Genomic DNA, 6522 nt, shown 5'->3' on the forward strand with positions numbered 1-6522 from the left:
GGGCTGCACGTGTGTTGAACGCGGAGGCGCCGTTGTTCGGCGCTTAGATCGGAATCAACCGCGATCTGAATCGCTGCGAGTACGACTCCTTCATCTGCGTTCTTGCAACGCTTCCGCTTAGCGATCTACAAGGGTATGTAGATGCACTCTCGTTCCCCTCGTTTCTAGATTACTCCATAGATTGATCTTGGTGATGCGTAGAAAATTTTAAATTTCTGCTACGTTCCCCAACAATGGCATCATGAGCTAGGTCTATGTGTACTTTCTATGCACGAGTAGAACACAAGTGTTGTGGGCGTCGATATTGTCAATTTACTTGTCGTTACTAGTCTTATCTTGATTCGGCGGCATCGTGGGATGAAGCGGCCCGGACCGACCTTACTCGTACGCTTACATGAGACTGGTTCCACCAACTGACATGCACTAGTTGCATAAGGTGGCTAGCGGGTGTCTGTCTCTCCCACTTTAGTCGGATCAGATTCATTGAAAAGGGTCCTTATGAAGGGTAAATAGAAATTGGCATATCACGTTGTGGTTTTGGCGTAGGTAAGAAACGTACTTGCTAGAAACCTATAGCAGCCACGTAAAAACTTGCAACAACAATTAGAGGACATCTAACTTGTTTTTGCAGCATGTGCCATGTGATGTGATATGGCCAAAAGGATGTGATGAATGATATATGTGATGTATGAGATTGATCATGTTCTTGTAATAGGAATCACGACTTGCATGTCGATAAGTATGACAACCGGCAGGAGCCATAGGAGTTATCTTAATTTATTTATGACCTGCGTGTCAACATAAACGTCATGTAATTACTTTACTTTATTGCTAAAGTGTTAGCCATAGTAGTAGAAGTAATAGATGACAAGACAACTTCAAGAAGACACGATGATGGAGATCATGATGATGGAGATCATGGTGTCATGCCGGTGACGATGATGATCATGGCGCCCCGAAGATGGAGATCAAAAGGAGCAAAATGATATTGGCCATATCATGTCACTATTTGATTGCATGTGGTGTTTATCATGTTTTACATCTTATTTGCTTAGAACGACGGTAGCTTAAATAAGATGATCCTTCGCAATAATTTCAAGAAAGTGTTCCCCCTAACTGTGCACCGTTGCGAAGGTTCGTGTTTTGAAGCACCACATGATGATCGGGTGTGATAGATTCTAACGTTTGAATACAACGGGTGTAAGCCGAATTTACACACACAATACACTTATGTTGACTTGACGAGCCTAGCATGTACAGACATGGCCTCGGAACACGGAAGACCGAAAGGTCGAGCATGAGTCGTATAGAAGATACGATCAACATGAAGATGTTCACCGATGTTGACTAGTCCGTTTCACGTGATGTTCGGACACGGCCTAGTTGACTCGGATCATGTTTCACTTAGATGACTAGAGGGATGTCTATCTGAGTGGGAGTTCATTAAATAATTTGATTAGATGAACTTAATTATCATGAACATAGTCTAAATTGTCTTTGCAAATATGTTGTAGATAAATAGCTCACGTTGTAACTCCCTGTTTCAATACGTTCCTAGAGAAAGACTAAGTTGAAAGATATTGTAAGCAATGATGCGGACTAGGTCCGTAGTCCGAGGAGTGTCCTCACTGCTACATAGAAGGCTTACGTCTTTGATACACCGCTCGATGTGCAAACCCCTACAACGTCGTCTGTGGATATTGTGAACACCTGACAGACACATCCTGATGATTACTTGATAGTTTAGTGCACCATACTTTACGGCTTAGAATCGGGATTCCAATGACGTTTTGAACGCCATAAGACATATGAGATGTTCCAAGAGCTGAAATTGGGATTTCAGGCTCATGCCCGTGTTGAGAGGTATGAGACCTCTGACAAGTTCTTTTGCCAACAAGATGGAGGAGAATAGCTCAGCTAGTGAGCATGTGCTCAAAATGTGTGGGTGCTAGAATCACTTAAATCAAGTGGGAGTTAAACTTCCAGAGAAGATAGTGATTGATAGAGTTCTCTAGCCACTATCACTAAGCTACTAGATCTTCGTGATGAACTATGACATGCAAAGGATGGAGTTGATCCCAGAGCTGTACGCGGTGCTTAAGACCGCAAAAGATAGAAATCAAGAAGGAGCATCAAGTGTTGATGGTTTAACAAGACCACTGGTTTCAAGAAGGGCAAGGGCTAGAAGGGAAATTTCATGGATGGCAAACCAGTTGCAGCTCTAGTGAAGGAACCCAACATTGAACCCAAACACGAGACTAAGTGTGTAGCGACCAGACCTCAAACAGTCTGATCTCTGTGCTCCGGTGTCATCCCTGGATCAGTAATGCTGACACCACACAGTACTCGGAGGATTTATAGCAGAGTAGCAATCACACACTTATTACATCGAGTGTCTCAAAAGAGAACTTATTACAATAAATATGGCTTAAGGCCATCTAATATCGATAACAGCGGAAGGCTTGGAAGATAAGTGAGTCCATCAACTCCAACGGCATCACTGAGTATAGAACCACGACCTAAAACTCCTTAATTGTCGTCTGAAAAGTCTGCAACATTAACGTTGCAGCCTGAAACGGGTCAGCACATGGAATATGCTGGCAAGGTAACACATAGAGAGTAACGGAATGAAACAACTATACTATATGCATATTTGGCTGGTGGAAAGCTCTATGGTTACAATTTTGCCTAAAGCCAATTTTTCCCTACTTCAAAGGAATAAAAATTTATTTAACTATCATGGTAGTTGTTAAACATTGAGAATGGTTGACAGCATTCTCAATCCCAATTAAGCATCATCATTAAACAAACCCAACAAAATTAATTTAGAGTAACATGTTGAGATTCACATGATAATCCAGGTACTAGATACTCAAGATGTCCATAACCGGGGACACGGCTAATCATGATTAGTTTATTACACTCTGCAGAGGTTTGCACACCTTTCCCCACAACACTCGATCGCCTCCGTTTGGTTTCTCGCACTTCATGGTGTTTGAGAAGACGGATGACCAAGACATAGTCTTTTAGAAGCGCTAGCACCTTACGATCGGGTAGACTGTACCACCTACATCCCCTACATCTGCTAGTCTACCACTGTAAGAGTTCGCATGACTTAGTCAATTATGCTAGAGCCCATAATAGCTTGTGGCTGCACACGGAAGTTTCTAGTATGAATAGTCTTACGATCCCTTTGAGCCTGGGTGGCGGTCCAAAAGAAAACAGGCAAGTCCTGGAATACCCAGGTGCCTCAATCCACCCAGATGTGTGTTTAAGTTACCACCTTAGATAAACCATTAATTAACAAAACTCACATCTGTCATGGATATCACTCACCCAATCCACGTCTACTGGCATAGCATGGCATAATAAGCAAACGTAGAAGTAACTCCCAAAGGTTTGATAATAACAAGTAATAGGTACTACCTCATCTACTTCCCATCCCACAATTTAATTAGATCCTAACCATGCAATGTGTGAGGATTGATCTAATGCAATAAAACTGGGTAGTAGAAAAGGTATGATCAAAGTGTTACTTGCCTTGCTGATGATCCGGGAAACCTAGAGATTCGAAGTAACAAGCGGCGCACTCCGGGTATTCTATCACAAACAAACAAACAAGCATACAATAAGAACTCATCTAATGCATGGGTAAAACTCAAATAAGAGATCTAACCTGAAGGTTCAACTTAAGAACTCCGGTTGGCAAAAAGAATCAAATCGAACGAAGCAACGAAAGTCAAACGGCGAAAGAAAAAAACTTCGTTCTAGAAATCTGGATCTAGGGAAAATTTTACAGTAGCGAAATCTTGTTTAAGTTGGTTAAACGGATAGAGGGTTTCGAGACGAAACTCTAGGCGCTTGAATCGCCTGATTCTGATAAACGAGCGAAAAGTTATACTAAAACGAAAATCGGATCAGGAATCGCGATCAGAAAAATCGTGGATTTAATTCGAGAAAAAGAAAAACGACGAACGCTCGCTATTTAAATAAACCGGAAAAACCGATCTATTTAAAAAAAATCGAAACTAAAAAAACCGACGGAAAAACCGGCGAAAACCGATCTTTTAGAAAAAACCGATGGCACGGAAGTCAAGGCGCGACGAACCTCGGGCGGCGGAATCCGGCGGCGACGGCGGCGGGAGGCGGCGGCGGCGGAGCGGGTGGCGGTGGGGTCGGGCGGCTGGGGCGGGCGGCTGGGGCTAGGGTTCCCGGGTGGGCCGTCTTATAAAGCCACCGCGGGCCGGAGTCCTATCCGGACACGGCCCGTAGGTCGGTTCGTTTTTTTAATTATTTCGCTCGGAAGAAAAATAAAAAGAAATACTAAACAGACTCCAAAAATTTTGAAATAAAGTTTCGCGGGCTTCTAAAATCAAGCCGCACAAGGTGAACATTTATTTGGGACCTAAATGCAATTTTGGAAGACGCACATTTTTCCTAAATTCAAATAAAAAACCGAAAAACTCCGAAATAAAAACTTATTTGATTTTATTATTAAATCCTCAATATTTCTTTATTTTGGGAAAGTCATTTTATTCCCTCTCTCATATTTTTGTAATAGAAATAATTGATGATAAAATAAATAAAATCAAATGATCCTATTCTCAAAATTTGAGGAAACTCAAATATGAAAATAACGAAATCCCCAACTCTCTCCGTGGGTCATTGCGTTGCGTAGAATTTCTAGGATCAACCAAAATGCAAAATAAAATATGATATGCATTGATCATCTAATGTATAACATTCCAAATTGAAAATTTGGGATGTTACAAACCTACCCCCCTTAAGATGAATCTCGCCCTCGAGATTCGGGTTGGCTAGAAAATAGGTGAGGGTGGTCCTTGAGCAAATCTTCCTCTCGCTCCCAGGTGGCTTCATCCTTTGTGTGGTGGCTCCACTGAACTTTGAAAAACTTGATAACCTTGCTGCGGGTAACTCGGCTGGCAAACTCGAGGATCTTAATTGGTTTCTCCTCGTAGGTCAAATCGTTATCCAACTGAATAGTTTCCAATGGCACTGTGTCTCTCAAAGGTATGTCAGCCATCTCCGCGTGACACTTCTTTAACTGGGAAACGTGGAACACATCATGAACTCCTAACAATCCTTCGGGCAATTCCAACTTGTAGGCCACTTCCCCATACGTTCCAAAACTCGATATGGTCCTACAAATCGTGGTGCTAACTTCCCTTTAACTCCAAAACGCTTTGTTCCTCGAAGTGGAGATACTCGAAGATAAGCTCTATCTCGGACTTTGTAAACGGTCTCCTTGCATTTAGAATCCGCATAACTCTTCTGTCTGGACTGGGCTACCTTGAGCCTATCGCGAATCAACTTCACCTTCTGTTCAGACTCTTTAATCAAGTCAGGTCCAAACAACTGGCGGTCTCCAACTTCGTCCCATAACAACGGTGTCCTGCACCTCGTTCCGTACAAGGCTTCGAAAGGGGCCATCTTTAAACTGGCTTGATAATTGTTGTTGTAAGAGAACTCTGCATATGGCAAATTATCGTCCCAACTAGATCCATAATCTAGCGCACAAGCTCTCAGCATATCCTCCAAGATCTGATTGACTCTCTCGGTCTGTCCATCTGTCTGTGGATGAAAAGCTGTACTGAATTCTAGCCTGGTACCCAAAGTTTCGTGCAACTGCTTCCAGAACTTTGAGGTAAACTGGGTTCCTCTATCTGATACGATACTCCTTGGAACTCCATGCAGACATACGATCGTGGTCATGTATATCTTTGCCAACTTAGCACTGGTGTAAGTGGTCTTTACTGGGATGAAATGAGCTAATTTTGTCAATCGATCAACTATAACCCAAATCGAGTCATAGCCTGAACGAGTCCTGGGTAATCCCGTGATAGAATCCATGCCTAGCTTATCCCACTTCCATTCGGGTATCGGCAATGGTTGTAACAATCCCGCTGGCTTCTGATGCTCTGCCTTTACTCTCTGACATACATCACAAACTGCTACATACTCTGCAATATCTTTCTTCATTCCGGTCCACCAGAAAATATCCTTCAAATCCAAATACATCTTGGTATTTCCTGGGTGGATTGAATACGGTGAATCATGTGCCTCTTGCAAAATCAACTTCCTGATCTCCAGGTCATTGGGCACGTAAACGCGGTCTTCAAACCATAGGGTGTCGTGCTCATCCTCACGAAATCCTTTAGCTTTTCCTTTGCTCATTTTCTCCTTTATAGCGGCAATCTCTTTGTCAGTTTTCTAAGCTTCTCTGATTCTATCCATCAAAGTTGACTGAATCTCCAATGCTGCTACATAGCCTCTCGGAACTATTTCCACACATAGTTCGCGAAGATTTTCTGCTAACTCCTTGGGTATTTCTCCTGTCATTATCGTATTGACATGGCTCTTACGGCTTAATGCGTCAGCTACTACGTTAGCCTTTCTGGGGTGATAATGCAATTTCATATCATAATCCTTGATAAGCTCCAACCATCTCCTTTGTCTGAGATTCAACTCCTTCTGGGTGAAAATGTACTTCAAACTCTTATG

This window comes from Triticum aestivum, chromosome 4A (genome assembly GCF_018294505.1).
Source record: "Triticum aestivum cultivar Chinese Spring chromosome 4A, IWGSC CS RefSeq v2.1, whole genome shotgun sequence".
Classification (NCBI taxonomy): Eukaryota; Viridiplantae; Streptophyta; class Magnoliopsida; order Poales; family Poaceae; genus Triticum; species Triticum aestivum.